The 22,668-nt window shown below is 36.1% G+C and overlaps 1 protein-coding gene across 10 annotated transcripts in view; it reads right to left on the bottom strand.

Moving 5' to 3' along the window:
* The window catches only part of BNC2 (basonuclin zinc finger protein 2), a 529,053-nt gene that overhangs the window by 210,326 nt on the left and 296,059 nt on the right, over positions 1-22,668 (bottom strand). For 2 of the 10 annotated variants that reach the window (XM_069090671.1, XM_069090672.1), the window contains exon 2: positions 16,234-16,368. The exons of the other annotated variants lie outside the window; for them this stretch is intronic. The gene's annotated coding sequence lies outside the window, so the exon portion shown is untranslated. The remainder of the gene's footprint in view (positions 1-16,233; positions 16,369-22,668) is intronic. 10 annotated transcript variants of the gene reach the window in all.

Below are 22,668 nucleotides of genomic sequence, written 5' to 3'. Positions count from 1 at the left end.
AGTGTGTATAATGATAACAGAAACAAAAGACAAAACCACCTACTGGATCTTGTTTGTTTTCTCCCTAAAAGAGATTATTTTTTCCTATTAGAAAAGGTGAAAAAAAAAGAATTAACAGGGAATTGAAATCCAAGATCAAGACACATGGCTTAGAAGGAGCTTAAGGAACTTTGGGAAGTATTTAGTTAGCCACTGTCAATGATCTTTGTGGAGCAAACAGGAGAGATGTTGAAGAACTTCAGGTGGGTCATGTACCAAATTTTGAAAGAGGAAGAAGGCTGATACTTCAAACTATAGGCCAATTAACTTGATATTAATTCCTGATAAAATTCTAGAATATGTTATAAAAGGAACACTTTGTAAGCACTTGGAAAGAAAAAAGATAATCAACACAAGCCAGCATGGATTTATAAAGAGCAAGTCAGAACCAAAAAACTTAATTTTCTTTGCTGCTGGTAGATAATGGAATGCTATAAACATGGTATATCTAGAATTCAGCAAGGTATGTGACAAAGTACCTCAAGATATCTTTGTAAACAAGATAGATAAATGTAGACTAAATGAATATACAGACAGGTAGATTTTGGTTGTATTGACTAACCAGGGACTAAGTTCTGAACAACAGTGATCGATGTTTAATTTCAGCCTGTAAAAAGGTATACAATGGGTCCTCAAAGGCTTGGTCTTTTTGGCACTGTTTATCCAATTTTAAAAAACCATTGATTTGAATAAGGTATAGATAACATACTTATCAAACATATGGGTGACATGAAACTGGGAGAAACCATAAATACACTGCATGATAGAATTAGGATCTGCAAAAGCACTGACAAATTTTTTAAAAAATAGGACAATTCTAATAACATGAGTTTGAATGGCAAAATGTGTGAGTTAGATCACAGATGCAAAGCTGTAAGAGACTTCAGAGGTCATCTAGTTTGATGCCTTCATTTTACTCAAAAGGATACTGAGACTCTGGCGGTGGTGTTATACCTAAAATCACACAAGTAGTATCAGAGGCAAGATTTGAACTGGGAACGTTGGGCCTGAAAAATCCTTGCACAATTCTAGACAGACAATGGTTCATGATGAAAAACAGAAAAACATCTGAGTTTTAATGAAACCAAATATGATATGAGAATATATGTCAGTCAAAAAGTAATGTACTCTCAGGCTGTGTTAATAGGAATATAAAATCAAGAGCAGGGGAGTCATCTTACAATACTCTATCCTGCTCAGAGTATGTCAGTAGAATTACTCTTGGTTCAGAGTTCTAGGAATCTCATCTGACATTGACTCAAATGGAATGGAGTTCAGAGAAGGGCTACCAGGATGTTTAAAGGTCTAAAAGAATTTGAGGTTGGCTCAGAGAAAAAAATAAGGACATGATGTCAGTCTTCAAATATTTGAAGGCTGTTATATGAAGAAGGGATTTAACTTGTACTTATTTCTGGTAAGTGGACACATAAAAAGTGAATGCTAAAGGAAGGCAAATTACAACTCAACAAGAGAAAAAATTCCCTAACAAAACTGTCTGAAACAAATCTATTGCCTCAAGACATTGAAAGTTACCCATTGTTGGAGATCTCTTTTCTGTCTGAGGCTGGATGACTATTAATTACCAGTAGTGTTGAAAGTATGTATGTTTTGGACAAAATAACTTCTGAGGCCCCTTTAAATGTCAAGATTTTATAATTTAAGATTCCAACACACGTTTCTTTGTCGTCAGGTTTTTGTTTCTTCGTTTGCTTTTTGCAGGGAGGGGAGGGAGAGGGATAGAGGTGAATGGACAGGAAATGAGGAAGGGAGTTTCAGATGCTGGATAGTTGAAAGAGTTGGGTTGTTGTTTTTCCTTCCCTTAAGTGGTTAAAGAGAAGAGCTAAACTGGATTAATATGACTAAGTAATTGCTGAGGTGACTTCCCTCATTCCCTTTTCCCTTCATGATTTTCCAGTGTGGTCTAGGAAAATGATGAGAGCAAGTGTTTGAGAATGCCATTGGTTTTATTTGTATTTATATATGAGGGTCAAGAGGGTTACAACTGTATTTTTTAGACTTCTTTCCTATATATTAATAGATGTCTTACATATAAACAAAGTATAGAACTAATGTAGCATAACAGAATTTTCAATTATTTAAAACTCACAGTAGAATAGTACCAATTCATATCTACATTTTGGTTATATTAACCTCTCCTGCCACAACTAACTTTAGTGAACCAAGTTAAGAGCTTCCAAATCTCTTGCCCCTGCAAACAAACATATGCTTTGTATAATTCAGAGGAATTGTGACTGAATTGGGCCAAAGAGCTCCTAAAGAGATTTAAAAGACTAATATGCCCTCTTCTGGCTTTAAAAAAAAAAATGAAGGTTGACTTATTAGGAGAGAAAATTGAATAAATGAACTGTATATATTATTCTCTTTAAATACTACTGATAATCATCATATTAGAAACCAATTAAACTGATTTTCATGTATACAAGTGTTTATTTGAAAAGTCATGATAGTATGTTGCCTTTCTGTTACATAATGGCTCAAGAATTGGGCCATAAACAGTCATGATTTGGAGAAACGTCATGCTAAAAAAAGGTTAAGAAAAATAAATGTAGGGTCAGGGGGTTGATTAAGAGAATCAAACCATATGAAATCATGCACACATATGAGGGCAAATGTCTAATCCAGACTGCAACAGAATTAGCTTCTCTATATGCTGCCCCATCAATAGGCTTCCGTCCTAATTCAGCCCTTCTCTTGTGGCTCAGACTGCCGACAGAGATGCCAATTAGTGTCAGTTCTGATGGTGGTTTTAGAGATGTGGGCCCTTGTTTTAGAGGAAGTGGGCTGCAACCACCAACTTGCTTCACAGAGGCAATCTAATATCCCATTAGGTAGAAATGACTTTTGGTCACTTCCTTAAGGGACAACATCAGGATCTGACTGCACAGTCAGAGGTGAACCTCACTACATTTCTGCATTTACAATGCTAAGGAAGATAGATTTGCTTTTGTAAGCTTCCAATTCCTCATTTCATCTGGTTGCCTCCCTTTCTCCTTCCTTTCCTAAATCACTTTTCAACCCCAGCTTCTTGGAGTGGTATATTTTTCATCATGTGTGGTTGGCATAAGAACTAAGTAGTTCATAAGGAGAGACATTTTACTGGGAAAATAAAGCACATTCTATGGTTCTACCACTTAAATTTTAGGGATTTCTAAAAACAAGGAATTTTCTCCTATGGAATGTTGTTCTGAAGAAGTGTTCAGTGCTGTGGAAGGAGGTTTATGACTTCCCTGTTATGTGTCCCATTGCCAAGCTGGTGTTAGATTCGTCTAAGTCTAGCAAAAAGCTAAAGTAATCCTCCTGCTTAGTACATAAAGTGCTAAGAACAGGCTCTGAAAACAGGAATGCTCTCACTCCTCTCTCGCAAAGACTGGTTTGGAGGCTCTAATCCAGCATCAGACCCACGTGCACATGTTGTGTTAGTGCTAAGCCCTGAATTTATTTCTTCTCCTGGTATAGGACATAGTACCTTATCCACAGAAGAAAACTTGCCTTCTGTTAAAAGCACAATTTAGTACTGTTGCATTAAAATACGAACATAGCACTGTTTCCCCATTTGTTGAAATGTAATGTTAAAAATCAAACACAGGTTTACTTAATAGCACACACCTAAATAACTTTAAAACATTTAGCAACTGGGCTTTCTTTCCTTGACTTCTAACCTTCCCAGAACTTTTCTCTGCATATTTTAAACTAATCAGTGGAAGAATACAATTGTGAAACATTAAAAATACTCGTATATTTTTTTGGATTTATCTTCAAAGGCTTCCCAAACGACAAATGCCCTTTCAGGACTAACTCTCCTTGGTCTAACTATATTGGGTGGTTTGTGAAATTAGGCAATATTTTCATATATTTCCCTACCACTTCATTTTTATTTCTGTTGGACTTCACACACATTCCAGCAAAAACTCTATTGGTGTTTCTCCTCTTTAATTTTAATTGAATCTATAAAAGGCATGAAGACATATGAGGTTTAAATTCTTCTTATTAGCAAAAACTAAACTCTTAACCAAACTCTTAGAAATTTAATAGTTTACCAGACAACAGAAAAAAAGATAGAGCCCTGGTGTTTTATAACTAGAAAAATCCTTCAAAATCTTGATTATTATAACGTGTATGAGATTTAGCATCAATTTTCTTATATTACTCTTACTCAGATCAATCCTTTATAAATAATAATAAAAATGAGCAGATTCAAATGAATGAAGCTTTGTAAAAATGTGTATATTAAAGACTTCTTACATAAATAATAATACAGGTTTGAATTGTATTTGATTTGGATCTCACATGTGCAAGTCAATCCTTTTTATCTGAAAATTGTGAATTAATTAGAATAAATCACTGACAGTTTTTACTATTTAACAATCAGAAAATCAACTTACTTCAAAATAGACCTCTAAGCACTGTTTATCAACAAATTCAATCTTAATTAAGCATTTCATTATGAGTAGAGATCTTTTTCATGTAGGCATACTTCTCTTTCTCTGTGTTGCTATATGTACATATGCATGTATATAAATGATATACATATACACAGAGATAGATTATAAATGCCAAAATAAAGAAGAAATGCTGCATTAATATTCATTAGATGCCAACACTTTAAAAAAAATTGGGAAATAGTGAGCTGCCAAGTTTATTTTGGCAAGGCTGAATGACATGATTTTAATTCAAGAAAAATTATATAAAAGTACTTATAAAATACAAGTGATTTTGAATCAAAAAGGTCTGGTTTAAAAGAAGAAAGTAAATTTTAGCACCAATCTGCTTCTAATTAATTGTTTTGTGTAAACTAAACAGCTATCATACTATACAAAACTCTTGTTCTTGGGAAAGAGAGAATACCAGTTCTCTAAATGGACACCCATTCTTAAAGTCAGTTGTTACCTTATGTGTTTTGCTTCCAGTTATAATTGCCAATAAGGAAAACAAAATTTTGTGACCAAAAAGTTAATACTTGCATTCCTTGCTTCAAAACATATTGAATATGCTATTTTTTTCAAGACAGCATATGCTTATCACACTAGAAATTTAAAAAAGATTTTGTATCAAATCAAAATGTCCTAATTCAAAGATTAACTCCTTTAAGTATAAATTTATATTTATTAATACAACTGGCAGAGTTGAGCATTTCATATCATATCTGCATTATTATGGCTTTAATTTATAGATGTCTATATGTTACTATAATTACTACAGGGAGGGTGCAGAATATAGAATCTCAGAGCTCAAAGGGAAAACAGTGACCCTATAATCCAAGTCATCTCCTAGAAACATTACATTGCATACCCAATAGGTAGTCATATCCAGCTTTTACAAGAAGACCACTGGGGGATGGCAAGGCTGTGGGTAGGGGAAAATTCAAAAATATGGTATTCCACTTTTATATAGTTCTAATTGTTACAAAATTCTTGACATCAAGTCTATAATTGTTTCTTTGTAACTAAAGTCCATCACTCCAGGTTCTGCGATATGCGGGTCAATCAGCACAAGGACATCATAAAGTAATCTTTTGACATCTCAAGTGACAATAGAAACAACACTTGCTTGATTGTTCTGGTTTATCAAGAATATACTTTTGGACTGACTGTTGTTTAAAAGTTTTATCACCTATAACACTGGAATCAAAAGTGTCCAAAGTGGGGATTTCAGGAAAAAAGTCATCATAGAGTAGTGTGGGAATCTATTCATACTGAAGCTGCAGTAGCATTATTTAATCAGCATTGACAGTGTTTAAGTACGTGGTTAATGGAAATTTAATAAACATCTTTTTGACATTTACCTTGTAGAAATGTAAAAGAGGGGATTCAAACTTTCTCAAAAGAGCAAAAAATTGTTTGAGAAATCACTTAATAGACACTTTTGCTTAGACTGTAAACTCCTAAAGGAAAGGGTTTTCTTACATACACCAGTTAAATGCTTGAAAGTGATAACTTCTAAGAAATTTTACAATAAATACTTTGATAATTGAATGAAGAAAAGTACTAAAGCATGGAGAGAAGTAAGGAAAGGTTCAGTAAGCTCAGATTTTTCTACATGAATATTATGGTAGAATATTCCTGTATGGTATTACCATAACTATAATATGAGTGACATTGATAAATATGAATACAGCAACGGAAAATGCAAGACAAACATGGAAAGAAGTAAATCTGAAGGAGAAAATTAATTTTAAGGGAAAAGAATTATAAAATAAATGCTTTTAAAGGTAGAAGAAATGCATCGATGCGATGTGGTTTTACTTACAGGGAACAAATCTGGCTGGCATTGGATACCAGAAAACAAAGCAGGATAATGTCTCTGAGGTAATCTAGCCCAGCATAAATTGTAGGAGTATAAAAAACAACGTATTTATCTGTATCACTTTAACATTTGCAAAGTGCCTTTTCCTCACAACCTACATTATGTATCTGAGTATCTAAGTATCAGAGAGCCTACTAATTTATCCACAATCACTCAACTCTTAAATATCAAAGCCAAGGTTTGAAACACCATGTTGCACATTGACTCCAAGTTCATGGGTCTTCCTACTCCACACCCCTCTTTCCCTATTTGACAGTCACTCTACATATTATTGATCAATAATCATTTTGGAAGTTCCAATTCTCAGCAGAAAAGTATCTAAACAATATTTGCATTTAATATTGGGGGTTAAGTGAAATTATACTCTGAGTAGATGGGTAAGTTACACCATCTACACACATACACACACACACACACACACACACACACACTTTTTTACTCTCTGATATACCCTACTGTCCTAGTCTGGGGGAAAAATTTAGTTTTAAGAGCAAGTATTGAAACACTTGAACTGAAAATACTCACACATATTACACAAATGCTTCATCAGTTACGATGTTTTCCCTTGTCCTTGATATCTGAGGTGACTATTTAATTCCTATATCTGGGCACTTAAAATTGCCTTCACAAGCAGATTTTTGCTTCTTCCCCTATACATAACTATATATTTCTCCAGGAATGTGACCTTTGCCAAGAATGTAATATGCTCTAGTGACAAGAACACTGGAATTGGAATCAGAGGGTCCACATTCATAACCTGATTCCTTAATCCTGAGGATATTTCTGAACATCCCCTTCCCAACCCTCTAATCAACAGGGGTAGGAATCAGGGCAAGGTCCCTAATCTGAGGGTATTTCAAAGATGCGTCACCCTTTTATGGTCAAACTGGGCCTGGGACGTGGCCGTTAGACAGGACTGGGTACTAGAGATACCTTCCATGTCCTTCTTTTGTAAACTCTTTCTCAAGGACAGAAAAATCAGCATTGCCTTTATTCTTGTGCAAAACTATGGCAATCTCTTGTCCAAAGGTTTCAGTCATACACAGAATGTAGAGAGGGCACAGAGCCCTCCTGTGTACTTTCCCCTCCCCTTATATCTGTTATTTGTGTGCATGCATTTCATCCCATTAGACTGAAGGCTTTTAGAGAGCAATGTCTGTACCATACCTACTAAAGTTTCCTTATCTCTTAGCACAGAATCTGTCACATGCATGTTTGTCAAACTGAATTTTTGGTGAGGATATTACATGGTCTGGCAAATACACTATGGTGGATAGGAGGTAGCAAAGGATTTGTTACCCTACTTAGCTATGACAAAAAAGCTACAGTACAAGAGACAGTGTACTAATAATGCATTTGAAGAAGGATGTGCTATTTTGCAAGGGATGGTCAGCTAGGTAATACAGTTGGATAGAGTGCCAGGCCTGGAATCAATAAGATTTCCTGAGTTCAAATCTGGCCTTAGACGATTACTAGCTGTGTGACCCTGAGCAAGTCAATTAATCCTGTTTGTCTCAATTTCTTCATCTGTAAAATGAGCTGGAGAAGGGAATGGTAAAACCATACAAGTATCTTTGCCCAAGAAAACCTCAAAAAGGGGACACAGAATCAAACATGATGCAACAACAACAAAGTCAATGCTTATTGAATTGAATTTTTGGTGAAGATATTGCTCTAGCAAATACACAATTTTGTACTATTTTGGAATCATTGTATATTGTGCTTTTGGAGTGGCATATGGGAGTTCACTTTGCTTATCTAGTGGTTTTCATAACTACCAGATGCACCACCATAAATGCGTTCACTGAAACCTGAAAAGGACAGCACACAAATAAAAATCTCCACTAAACACTTCCAAAAAAGAATTAGAGATCCCCAACAATTATGGATGAGGAAAAGAGAGTTTGTAAGAATAAAGGGTTGGGGGAGTGAAGAAGGAAGTTTTTGAAATGGATTTGTGAAATGGAAGAAACTAGGTTGCCCATAATGATTACAATTAATACTATAAAGGTCAGGTGGGGCCATTGAGATGGTTCTAGATCTCTATATTAGAGATGGGAAACGGGCTGTTTTACATAAGGAGGAAAAAAAAGCATCCAATAAAAATTCTGTAATTCTATAAAAAGCATTTGATCAACCAATTCAATTCCTAGGCTGGGAAAATACTTCTTTGGACTGTCAGAAAGCAAACTTTATGCCCATCATTTCAGCCTACAATTTTTAGTCATTATTCCTCTTCCAGGCCAGGTCACTCCCCTCTTTCCACCAAACTTCAGATTACAAGACCATTACTATTCAGAGAGCCAAGTATGCAGAGTTGAGAGCAGTAAAAATCACCACACAGGCCTATACATAACCATTCATGAATGTGCACAATTTTTGCAAGAATGAATATATATGTATATATGTATGTGTGTATGCATGTTTGTATAGCACTGTTACTAATCAGCTCTGAAAATATATTTAATTTGTTGCTCTGAAACAGAGAGAAAGTAGCTGTCATTTAGAGTGCCATTTCTGTCATACTTTTTAATAATGTAGCTCCTGTAATTACACTGTGATTCTTTATATTAAGGCAGTGAAAGCTTGCTTAGTTTTAGCATGAAAAACAATTTATGAAATTATGGAAACAGACTGAACACAGCAGTTCATTTGTCGAGGCAATTATCCAGATCCTTTTCAAAAAAAGGGTGGGGGGGAAGAAAAAAGAAAAGAAAAAGAAAGACTGTGATATGCAACAAAAAAATGTTTTTACTTCTATGCTATAATACATACAATATGTCTGTGGTTGTGTTGGATTATGTTAATAAACTTCAGTTGAAATATATTTGTCACAACACAAAGAAAGGGCACTATCAATCGTCCTGCCAGATATTCTAAATTAGTCACCAAAATGTCTAGCCAGAGCTTCCTCTATGACCCCCAGATGAAGGGAAAAGATTATTGAACAGTTTTTCCTGTGGGACTGGCCCAATTTTTCTAGTGCTCAAGTATTCTGAATAATCTGGAAAGTTACTGCAAAGTCACCACAATAGACATTTTCAAACATGTGTACAATTCCCCTGAACACAAATTCCATGTTGTTGTTGGCTGCCTTTCCATCAATCAAAGACTAATTTCCCTAGGACCTCCTCCCAGCAAGGGAATTTTTATTTTAGCATTTCTGTTTTAAGTATTTCTTAGCTAATAAAGCAACTAGGTATCTGAAACTAGGTATGTGGAATCCAGAAAAGTTTTAAGTAGGTACATCAACACAGAGAAAAACACTCGAGATTTCACTGATTCTCTTCTATAGACATATATATATATATATGAAGAAATCTGTTCTTAAGAGTTTGGTCACTAGCATAACAACTTAGAAGAAAAGCATCATAAAAACATGCAATCGAGTGAGTCACAAAATAAGTTTACTAAAAATTCCATGAAACATTAGTAAAAGTAAATAAGTTAAACCATACAGTTTTAATTAATTAAAAAATAATTATATAAAAATTTCTCAGGTACAATGACATTTTTAGTAACGTAAATTATGATCTTTCCCTACTGAAGGTAAGTTACTTTTTCTTTGACTAGTCTGCTAGAATGTCAGGAGAAGATAATGCCAAATCTTTCTTTTATATTATTTTGATATTTAATTTGTAGGAAGAGAGAGGGAAAACTAACACTAAGTAAAATGAAGTGCCAGAAAACAGGGGGCAAAACACAAAATAAAAACATCTAAACATGGATTGTGAATTGTGAATGTGCTACAAAGTATTATAGGTAATAAAATGTGGATGGAGTTCCTTCTTTCCACATCTGGATATAGTTTAGTATAGTGATTTTCAGAAACTAAGCAACAGTCTGGGCTGACTAGCCCCTTTCATTTACAAATAAACAATTAATGGAATAGGCAACTAATTTTCAAAGTGTTCATATTCATTAGTCTGTTTCCTGAGATTAAGTATCTGCCTCATGATAAAATACTATACACATTAAACAGTCACACATTACCCCCACTAGCACCTTTTTCCCCCCTCTTCCTCAATTTAATACTTCAAGAACAAGAATTTGAAAATTAAATTCCCTCTAGTCCCTAGGAAAAAAAAAATGTGCTGAACATGTAGGATCAAAAGTTAAAACCTGCTCAAATGGGAGGCTTCATAGAAATCCCCTCGCCAATTCTTAAGCAAGACTGCATGCCTTAAAACTGTTCCTTTCCAATTAAATTCAAAAACATTTATTTGTTCAGTGTCTGTTATGTACAAAGCACTGTGCACAGGTGGAGGTTAAAAGACAAAAACAAACAGGTACTGGCTGCAAGAAGTTTGAATTCTAAAGAACCATTTTCCTTATTCAGAATTCAAGATATTTCAATCCATCTAAAAATGTAAATTCATTCCAAAAAGATATCAAAATACACTCACAAAAATAAAATCATGTATTCATCATCTATTATGTGCTAGGCACATGCTAAGTACTGGGGATACCAAAAGAGGCAAAAGATGGTTCCTGCAGGTAACTTTGTGCCTGTTATATAGAAATGATCTTTTCTGGGACAGAAGAGAAGTTGTGACATGTATGTCTCTCAGAAGTTTTGCTGGCACAACATATGTGTGTGTATGACTATTACTTCTGAAGACAAGTTAAGAGGAAAGGAGTGGGACAAGGTAAATATATTATGAAAAAAGGAAGCAATAAAAGTGTATCTCTCTTTGCCATAAACTATTCAGAACTTGCTTTGTTTTCCATGACAGCCTGAGATGTTGGTAGAAAGAGGAGAAAGATATTAAGTGTTCCCTGGTAACTCCCTTCAATCTTGGAGCTCAGAAACTACCACTTTTCAAATGGGAAAGAGTAAGAAACAATAAATTCCTCCTTGTGGGAGGAAGGTTAGGAAGGGCCTTGGAGGTCATCTGGTCTAACCAATATCTAAAAAGGAATCGTCTCTGTAACAACTCTAAGCCATCACTTGAAGCCCTACAGTGATGGGTAGTTCACAAGTAAATAAAAGTACCCCATTCTATTTCTTTAACTCTGACATTTTGGCTCTGACCCCACCATTCTACTTCTGAATAGCCTAATAAGACATTTTTCCTTATGTTAAAGTGCAATCTGTCTCTCTCTATCACTTGAAACCTCCTAGTTCAACCTTCTAAACTCCAGCAGAACAAGTACAATCTATCTTCCAAAAGACAAAGTACCCGAAAACCACTGTCACTGTCATCCCCAAGTTTGAAATCTTATAGTAGCTTGAACTCACTCAGTTCTGAACATTTAATTCCCAGTTCAACCACATTCTTGAAATACCAAAGAAGTCAGCTTTGGTATTTTTGGAAACCAAAGCAGCAGACACTTATAATTTCCAGAGAAGATACAGGTAGAAAATGGGCTTTCCATTCCAGTATGATATTCTAAAGTGTTCTCAAACATCAAAAATATCTCTTTTCCCATCCCCCACCCCAACCACATAACAATTAGACTGTTCAAGGGTAAAAAAATAAGAGTTTTTTAATGAAAGGTTTTAAAGACCTATTTGCCAATGATGCTGTGCACATTGTGGGGGGGGGGAGAGGGGGTCAAAGGAGAATGGAGATTCCTGCTCATAGAGATGGGAACTAGATTACCTCTGGAATCTCTTAACAAGATCTTATAAAAAGGGTATTCTAGGCTATTCAGAACCAGCAGAAGTTATCAGAAGCCTGTTTTAGGGAATATATCATCTTCAGAAAAATCTTAATGAAGGAAATTCTGATTCCTTATTTCATATATTACGGTCCCTAATAAAACAAGCACCCAAAACTCAAATAACAGTAACAATGTGTGCATGTGTGTTGATGAAGAATCAAGAGCCCCTGTTTACCACTTCAGAGCAGAAGCAGAATTCTGAGTGTCACCACTAGCTAAGTGGTAAAGAAAAGGACTTTTGATTAGCTACTGAGCCAGAATTGGGTGTGCTAAATAAAACCTAAGAAGCACACAAAATCCAAATGATAGCAATAGCAAAAGGGGTAGGGGGTGAGAGAGGTGGGAGAATGCATTAAAAAGGTATTAACTAAAACAAACTTTTCTTCCCTGGCTGTGGTCAGGAGAGTATAAGCATCCAGGTGGAAAGGAGCCATGACCCTGTTTTCACTTCTGTTCTTGCTGTATCTATTCTTTCTTGCCTTAGAGGAAGAGATATTGGAGATGGAATGGGCTAAACTGTAACCTTGTGAGATCGGAAAGGTCAGGAGATTCAACAGAGATCTAGGGGCAGGAAACCATGCTGGAGTTTGAGGAGAGTCAAGCCTGATGTGTAATAACAATTTCAAAGGCAAAGGAGTGATACCACAGCCAAGATCAAGCAAGGGAACAACTCTGATCTTTGTGTATACTGTATTTGTAAATGAGCTACATGAGGTGAATGTTATGTAGTAACTGCTTTAAGATTGATCCCATTCTCTCCAGGACAGAGGTAGGATAATTAAGACTATATTCCACATTTGGTAGAAAGAAGAGAGTTAACTTCTGACCTTGCTATATCATACCAATGAATATCTCATTGTAAAAGCTAATTGATATTGTTTAAATGATATTAGGAACATAACACCTGATATTGGGGCAAATACACTGGCATAGGAGTTCAAGCCAATAGCATTAGAAAAGAACACTAAAGACGCTCAGGGATATCCCTAGAACCCTGAGAAAAAGAGGTATTACTTCTGTGGGCCCAACTTGCCAGTGAAAGTAGTAGTTTAGATAAGGATCAAACCCTGTTATCTCTCTAATCTACTATTTCACTCTCCCAGTCTCTCTCTGTGTCTCTGTAGTAAAAAACAAACAAGAACAAGACAGATTCCAGATGAACACCTTTCTAGAGGTTATACAAATTTTGTTGACCTATGATGGTACACTTTACTCTAGGAAATAATTTATGTATAGGAGGTCATTCAAAAAAAGTTTTGTGTGCGTAAGAGCACAGGCCCCAGAGTCCACATGACCTGGGATTGAATCCAGGCTCAGATATTTAGCACCACACCCAGAAATAACTGGCCATGTAACCTTGAGCAAGTTACTTAACCCCAATTGCTTTAAAAAATGAAAAAAAAAGTTTTGTGTGGATTTGGGAATCACAGGATTTAGATCTAGAAGGGCTAAGTAAAACTACTAATAGTCAAACCAATAGAAAGTTCATTGGTATGTTATTTGTTGTAGATTGTGAATGCTGATAGAAATGTTGAATATAGATACTGAATTCTTATGAAAATAAGTATGCCATTATCTGGAATTTGGAAAATTTGTCATATTATGGAATTTTCATTGTTACATTATTTGTCTGTAGGTTGATAAACACATAATAAAGGTGAAAGACTGCTTTTCTTTCTAAAGGAATGGTCAATTCAATGGAATCAATTGCATCTTTATGGATGCCTTTTTAAATAAATAAATTAAACAAATAAATTAATGAGAGTTTTTTATTTTAAAAACACAAGAAAATAAGTATTATTTAAAAAGACAAGTGAAGTTGGAAATTCTAAATCATATTTTAAAAATAAAAGTTCTAGACCTTAGTTTACCTGGGGAAAATTCATTACAAGTACACCAAAGTTGGGGGAGGTTGAAGAGGGAAGGAATCAATTTCCATATGGGTTAGTTTGCTTCACAGAAAACCTTTTCTGAAACTACCCCTTCAACTTACCTATGGCTCATCAGAATATCCACTGTTTGCTCCAAGGGAAACTACAGATGAAAGAATGTCAGCGGATATGTAGAAGACCATCATCACATTTCGAAAACTAATTTAGAGCACATACCCAACTGATGATAGGTCAACAGTATCATTTTTATAATACCAAATATTATTGAACATGTTAAAGAGAGAATGGGTATGGCTAAACATAAAAGCAAATGGGTATTACAGATTTAACAACCCTGAAATTTCATGATCACTCCAATCTTCTAAGATGCCAGCATGACCCATACTATTAAAGTTAATTTGGAAACCTAGGCATAGTGTTCTGATTATGTTATTTTAAAAGATCATTCAGGCTAGATCTAGAATTTTCTTATGATTACAGCATAGCACAATACACTTTTTTCTCCAGATGTAAATATTAATGTATTAAACAAAGAATTCTCCCCAGTTCTTTTTGTATGTGTGCATAAGTATGCCTTTATTTCTCCTTGAAAGAACATAAGCTTCTTGTGACTAGGGATTGTCCTATTGATATTTGTATTATCTAGCATACACATGTGTATATATGTACAGAATCAATATAAAGAGAATAAACACAAAGTAATTAATAGAAGGTAGTTTGAAAGGAAGTAAGGTAGCTTAAGAAGGAAAGAATTTCAAAGATTAAAAAGTCTTACATGGGGGAGGCTAGGTGGCCCTGGAGTCAGAAGAACCTGAGTTCAAATCTGATCTCAGACAGTTAACACTTACTAGCCGTGTGACCTTGGGCAAGTCATTTAAACCCATTGCCCAGCATTCCTGCCTCCAAAAAAAAAGCAAAATGTGAGTCTTACACGGTAAGTGAAGTACATATTATTAGTCAGTATAACTTTTGGGGTAGGGGAAAATGAAAATTGACATTCTTTCCTTTCCTGAATTGAATACTGCTTATAAATTATGGAGTAGAAATACAGGATAAAATTCAAACTAGGTTTCAGAAAATGAAAGAAATAAAAAGAGCAGACATATTAAAAATAGTGTACTCTCATTAAGATTTAAACCAAAACAAGAGTTCTTTTTTCTGGGATGCACTATAAGAAGTATGAGACACAATACCAAAACATAACTGGTATCTTCAAGTAAGCAGTCATAGGAAAAGATACTCAAATTTCCAGCTCTGATACTAACCCTGTGGCACTGGGAAAATCCTAACAATCTCCAAAGACAGTAAGAAGTATGGTAGGAAGAACACAGGATTTGGAGTCAGACTACATGAGTTCAAATATAAGTATTGCCATTGTATGTGACTTTAAGTCATTTCCCCTCTACAGAATTACAACCTACCTCAAATGGTCGCTGAGAAGAAAGAACTAGGTAAATATGAAAATGCTTTAGAAATGTGAGTTCTTATTGGGGTCTTGAATACCTTTGAAGTGAATGACAGACAAAGGGTTCTTTCTAGGTTTGAAGATCTCTCCTTGATAACTACACCTACCTGTAACCCATGTCCAAATAAATAATGCTAATTATAGAAGGCAGTGTGGTATAGTGGAAAGATTGACAAATCTGGAATGGGGAAACTTGGATTCAAATCTGACCTCTGATATTGTATGCATGACCATGGGCATGTCATTTCACTTCCCTATAGGGGTTTTCATATCTCTAAAAAGAGAGAAGGCTGCATTCCATGTTCTCTAACTTCTTTTTCCAGCTCTATGATGAATATATAAGGTGATTTTCTTGGAGTAAGTTTAGAATTTATCTTTAGTGTGTGCATAATGGTGGGAAACCTATTACCCTTTAAAGCCAAGCACAAGCAGCTTTCCAGAGGACGGCTGCTGTGAACAGCTTTTCAAGGTTCTGATTACAGAGTACAGTAAACTCTCTATTTATTCAATAACAAATCAGAGCAAAACATTCACAGAAAATCAAGGTACAGCATTCACCATGTCACAATTCAACAACTTATCACTAAAATGGCCACATAGTTTTCACCAAAGTGGTCACACAGTTTTCAACAAAGTACAATCATTTAGTAACTCAATCATTCAATCATCTTTAATTCAATCAGTCTTAAGGAGGAGAGGCTCCTTAATCCTTAACTGGCTCTCTTAAGGGGTAGTGGAAAATACACAGGCCATTAACCCCTAAGTCACAAGTTACAATTTTATAAGTCACTACTCAGTATCCATGGAGAGGTTTTCTCATCTTGACTCGAGGCAGGTAGCTCCTACCTGAATCCACCAAACTGTCACCTGGGTTCAAAGGCAGACAGCTCCCAGCTCCTTGTCCAACTCTCCGTGCAGTTCCCTCTCCACAATGAAGCTCACAGTGTCCAGTCCATCTCAAATCCTTCACAGTCTCTGTTCCTGGGAAGAGAAAACTTAACAGAGCCACAGACAGACAAAGTACCAACACCACAGACATGCTTCCTCTGGCAGCTCCAGCCGGCCCTCAGAAGTCTTCAGCAGCTCCATCCTCAAAATCAAAAACACTTTCTCCCGTTCTCAAAATCAAAATTACTTTCTCCCATTCTCAAAATTAAAACATTTTCTCCCATTCTCAAAATCAAAATCATTTCTCCACAGAAGTTCCAGTCCAGCAACGGCAGCCCAGCCTTAAGATGCTCACTAAGAGAAATTCTCTCTCTCTCCTGCAGCAGCTGCTCTGACTCCAGATGCTTGTCCAAAGATGTTCTGACTGTCCAGCTTGTGCTCTTGCTTAAATATGGTATAGTTCCTCCCTGTTCAGCCCCTTCCTCTTACATCAGCAACAGGGGATCAGACCTTCTGTTTTTTTTTTAACAGAGGCTTAATTTGAAAGTAGGTGCTAAGTACCTCTCAGCTTTCCAATACAAAGGGATCTTCAAATTTCTTTACCATTATATTCCACCCTCAGGTGGAAAAACCTAGACATGACCTTCATTTTGAGTATACTTAATTTTCCTAGTTTTACAAAAGGAGGGTAATAAGCTAAAGAGTGAAAATGATCTTCTAGGGCAAGTTCCCAGGACTTTGTGTTATTCAGTCATGGCCAACTCTTTGTGATCCCATTTGGAGTTTGGTTTTCCTTTCATTTGTTTGTTTGTTTGTTTGTTTGACAAAGATGTTGGTATGGTTGGCAAACAGGATTAAGTGACTTGCCTGGGTCACACAGCTAGTAAGCACAGAATTCAGGAAATCTTCTGACTCCTGGCCCAGTACTCCCTTCACTGCTCCACTTAGCTGCCCTAAGTGTAAGTGTAGTCCCCAGAACTATAGTTGATCTAGGTAAGACCAGAGTCTTAGGGATCTCTGGACCAAGAGGTGATATATGCAGTTGTTTTTTCCTACATTGTAAGCTCCATAGGGGAAATTTCCATATCTTATCTACACTGTGTATATCCTCTGTATACAGAAGGTGCTTAATACATAGAACTTTTTTTAATGTGAAAACTTCCTAAAGACCTGAGGATCAAGGAATTGGTGTCTTGGTTACATTTAGGACCAATAAGGGAGGTAGTCCGAAGCAATCACCAACATGGAAAATAATTTCTCTTGTACCACCAGAATATACAGGAAAAAGTTCTGGACTTTGAGTCAGAGGAGCCAGGTTGAAATCTCCACTGTTACTTGCCACCTGGGTAAACCTAGGCAAGGCATTTAACACTCATGGACTTCAGTTTCCTTATCTACAAAATAAGGAGGTAGGCCTGATGATCTCTAAAATCCCTTCCAAGCTCTAAATCAGTTACTGAGACTTGCCAAATAAATCTTCTGGAATTTTAGTGCTATTTCTGGTCCCTTGGTATTTCTGTTAACAGCACTGCAGGAATCTGAATAACAAACCTTAACTACTTCCATCTTTCAGAATTCCTTTGATTAGTGTTATAGGTGAGAACTGCTGTCCACAACTACCACCACCAAGCTAGATCCAACAGATGAGAGGGATGCACAGAAAAAGTCTGCTTAGTACCTCCACCACCAAGTGCCAGTCGATAACAAGTGTCTACATGATTTAAGGGAGATTATCTGGTCTCCCTTCATGATCTGGGACAAACTACCACTTTGGCTGATCAGCATCTTTTCACTCTATTTTTTTTTTTTTGCAAGAGGCGAAATTCAGTTCAAGGCTGTTTTATGACCAAAGTCCATAACATTTTGTAGCAGCAGAGAGAAAATGTTAGTGCATTCCCTTTGACTTCTAAAGGAGCCCTTTTCACTAATCTAGTTTATTCCCTAAAAAGAATCACTAGAAGGAAAGATTCAGCTTTAAGCACTGTACATTTGACATGCTTTTCAAGTGCTCTTCATGTACATGGAGTGCAACCAAAAAGGGGGATGGGATGATATTCACAATACAGCACTTTATAATTTACAAAGTGTTTGACACACATTATCTCACTTGATCCTTACAGGTATTGTCTTCATTTTACAGAGGAGGAAATTAAACTCAGAAAGCTAAAATTACTTGGCCCCGATTGCATAGTTAGTATGCATAAAATAGTCTAAACTCAAGCCAGACCAATGAATTCTAAAATCGGCATTCAATTATACTCAACAATTCTCTATGCATTTAGGTGCCTCCTAGAGTTAAGGTACTGTGCTAGCCAGTAGAAATACTTGGATAAAAATGAAGCTTCTGCCCTCAAGTAACTTACACAAATTGGGGGGAAATGAAAAATACGCAGATTTTTAAAAAAACAAAATACCAGAGATTGAGGAGTATAAATCACTAAGGAAATGGGGGTAGGGTGGGGATGGCGGGAGAGTCTCTTGATGAGCTGAGCCTTGGAAAGGTCCAGAGAATCAAGGAGGAAGAGGTAAGTAAAAACAGCATTTCGGGTATGGGGAAAATTTCTTAGTACAAAGGCCAAGGAAGTCAGTCAGTCAATAAATATTTCAATACCTACTAGGTGCACTGTCCAAAGGTGCTAAAGATACAAAACAAAAGATAGCCCTAGTTCTCTAGGAGCTCATAGACTAAAGGGGGAGACAAAATGCAAACAACTATGTATAAACAAGATATTTACTGGAAAAATTGTAGATAATCAACAGAGGGAAAGCATTAGAATAAAGGGACTTAAGAAGGGAAGGCTTCTAGTAGAAGATGAGGAGGGAGAGAATTCCAACCATGAGGGACAGTCAGAGAAAATGCCAGTAGTTAAGAGATGAAGTGTCTTGTATGAGGAACAGCAAGGAGGGAGTGCCACTGGACTATGAAATGTAAGAAGATTGGATGGGTGGGGTAGGAGCTCAGCATTTCATATTTTATCTTAGAAATGACAGGGAGCCACTGGAGTTTGTCCAGCAGGAAAGGGACATTGTCAGACCTGCTCTTTAGGAAGACCACTCTGGCAGGTGAGTGAATGAAAAACTGGAGCAGGGAAAGGTTTGTAGAAAACAATTAGCAACCTATTACAATAGTATAGGGATGAGGTGACAAGGGCCACGCTGGAGTAGTGGCAGTGAAGGAAGAGGGGAGTGTAGACAAGAAGTTGCAAAGGTAGAATCAACAAGCTTTGGTGAAAGATTGGATATGGAAGGTGAGAGAGAGGAATTGGGGGATGACACCTAGGTTGTACATCTCAGGGACTGGGGGGATAGTAGTACTCTCAAAAGTGATAGGAAATTGAGGAAGAAGGGTAGGTAAGTTGAAGGAGGAAGATAATGAGTTGAATTTTGGACGTTCAATTTAGGATGTATGCTAGTGTTCCAGATCAAGATCAGAAAAAGGCAGTTGGAAGCGTAAGTCTGAAAGTCAGCAGAGAGATTAGGGCTGGGTAAGTAGATTTGAGAATCATCAGCATAAGGATGGAATGCTGTGTATAGGGAGCATTAATTAGAACAGTTTGGTTCTCTCTACTATATCATACTGCAAGATTCCGTTTCATAAATAAAGCATAAAATTTCACTTTATTTAATTAAACCTTGGGATTAGGTACTTCTGCAAATTTTTCACATGGTCAATCAAAGTTTATACTTGAGCAGGATGTCTAGGCCGTAGGAGGAGAAGGCAGTGAACAACATTTTAAAATGGGGCTTTGTTGTCAACTGACAGAAGAAAAGTTATGTTGCCTCTGAAAACATTTTCATCATAATGATGGCAAAACTGGACAAGGCATAGGACTGTGAATCTATAATGTGTTTTATTCTAGATTTTAGGGAACAGGTAAATGGCTTTCATTTTCCAGAATAGCAGCTTCAGTGTTATAGGATCTCACTCACACACACACAATGAGTGGCACATTCAGAATTCACTGGTTATATAGAAGAAAAAAATGTTTTGTCATGCATGGTATGAAGTCACTGGTACAGGGTTGTAATAATGAAGATACTCCTTCACTAGTACAGGTCAGGGACATCCTCATGAAGAAGGTATGCATTTTATATATATATATATATATATATATATATATATATATATATATATACACACACACACACACATTTTAAATATGCAAAAATATATTATATCTTTAATATATGTTATATGTAAATATATTTATATTTTTAATATATTATATATAATATAAAATATATCCCAGAGCTACCTGAAGCACTGAGAGGTACTACCCCTGGCCACAAAACTACTGACATGTCAGAGAAAGGACCTGAAACCTTGGTTGGAGGCTCCCATTATCCACTTTTGTCTTGAAGGGCATTCATAAGAGCAAGATGCCAGGTAGACGGCAATGGGACCTCTTGGTTCATTAATATAACAAAACTCCTTCTCAAAATAAAGGTCGGCACCTCTCTTTTTTTGTCACCTGGGGTACTCAGAGGTGAAAATGATTTGCCCAGAATCAGAGGACCACTAAGTATCAGAAGGGAGACTTGATCTCAGGTCTTCCTGTCTCCAAGGCAAGCTTTCTATCTACTACATCACACTTACTCTCATGGGAAAAAGTAAGAGTGGGGGTCAGAGAAAAGGGATTAGAAAATTTAAGAGTACTAAAGAAAATGGCAGGTCTAATTACTAAAAGAACAGAGCATAAAGTAAAATTTCCACCTAAAATTTCTTACAAATAAAACTAACATAAAGTTATTTTGTCCTAGTGTATAAGAAAGTGAGAAAAAGGAGAGACTCCACATACTATGCAGGATATTACAAAAATGAAAAACTGCTTCAAAAAAGAAACTATCCACTCACACTTTAAGTTTCCTATGACAGCAAAGGGAAAACTCTAATATTAAAAAAAAAATCTAGTTACTATAAGTGCCAGAGAAAAGGAACTTTCCCTAAATAACAAAATAAAAATAAACCTCCAGCAAGAATAATATATTATGCACTGATAGAAACTGAAACGCTCTTGTCCATGGGTCGAAGATTCTGAAACCCTTAAACATGAGCATGTAACACTAACAAACTATATGACATTATGATTTGGGTTCAAAGACTCCCTTTCTCTAAATGTTTATAGCACCATACCAGTTATTTCAACTGAGCTGACACAATGAATTTCAAATGATCTAATACTTTTGACTTACCACTGGATTAGCACACGATTAACCTGAGTGAAAGGATTATTATTACTGCTGTTCTAAGATATTAACACTTTCTGTAACATACACCAAGGATACTATACAGAAGAAAAGGTAACATAAGGTGTGTGTGTGTGTGTGTGTGTGTGTGTGTGTGTGTGTGTGTGTGTGTTTTTAGGGAAACTCAATGATTCCTCGGGTTTTCTCATAGGAAGTGAGGCAGTCCTTTCCATCTGACTTCTCTGAATTTTACATGACAATTTCAGTAAAATTTATACCATCTCCCCAAAGGACTGGTGTTTTAAGCAGGGAATTTTATGTGGCAAACTTCCCTGGAAGATCAAGTTCACAAACATAAACCCTTACTTTGTAATGGACAACTAATTCTCATGTAATGAATGACAGAACACAATATTAATGTGCTTAACAAGACAGAGGTAGATTCAATGAAGCTTGGCACCACTTATATGAAGAAGGGTTATATTTGCAAAAAGAGGAAAAGGGAGACGGAGGATTTGAAACTAAATTGTGAAGTCAGTCTTTTGCTGTAGTAAAGACTCCACTTTGGAAAAGAGACAAGACAATAGCAAAGACTTAACCCCTTGACACTGGCAGCCCCATTAGACACAACGTTAAGCACGAATGCTTTTAAACTCTAACTCCCACTGTCAAAGGGTTAATGGGAAGAAGGACTTTGCTCAGCCCTTCTATTGGCAAATAAACAGTTTCTTTACGGCCAGATTTTTACTTCATGCAAAAGAATGTTCTTTTCCAAACAGAATCTACAATCTGTATTTCTGCTGCTAAATGATAACTTTAAAGAAAAGTTAGACAACCAAAATTATGTCTTTAGTGTCTGTTAGATCCTATGAATCTCTGGCTAAACTTTAGCTCAGAAACACAGAGAGATACGTATAGGCAAGACCATATTACACAAAATTAATATACTCAAAACAACTCTGGAAAAGAAAAGTGATGATATTTCCTAAGAGTTGTGATGTTACATTAATACTTATCAGTAGAAATCACAATGAACTTCTGGGGACAAAAAAAAGGAGGAAGGAGTGGAAAGGTGTATCAAAAGTGAAATACAATTACAAGGATTTCAGAAAAGCTGTGAAAATTTAATAGACTACACAAAAGGCAGTTCTTCCCTTGACCAATACTGGCTAAACATCTGTATTTTGAAAATAGTTTATTATTTCA

This window comes from Petaurus breviceps, unplaced genomic scaffold (assembly GCF_028583685.1).
Source record: "Petaurus breviceps papuanus isolate PSGF00001 unplaced genomic scaffold, PetGlider_PUasm1.0 187, whole genome shotgun sequence".
NCBI lineage: Eukaryota > Metazoa > Chordata > Mammalia > Diprotodontia > Petauridae > Petaurus > Petaurus breviceps.
The sequence above is the reverse complement of the archived record's forward strand: the minus strand, read 5'-3'. Positions and strand labels throughout refer to the sequence as shown.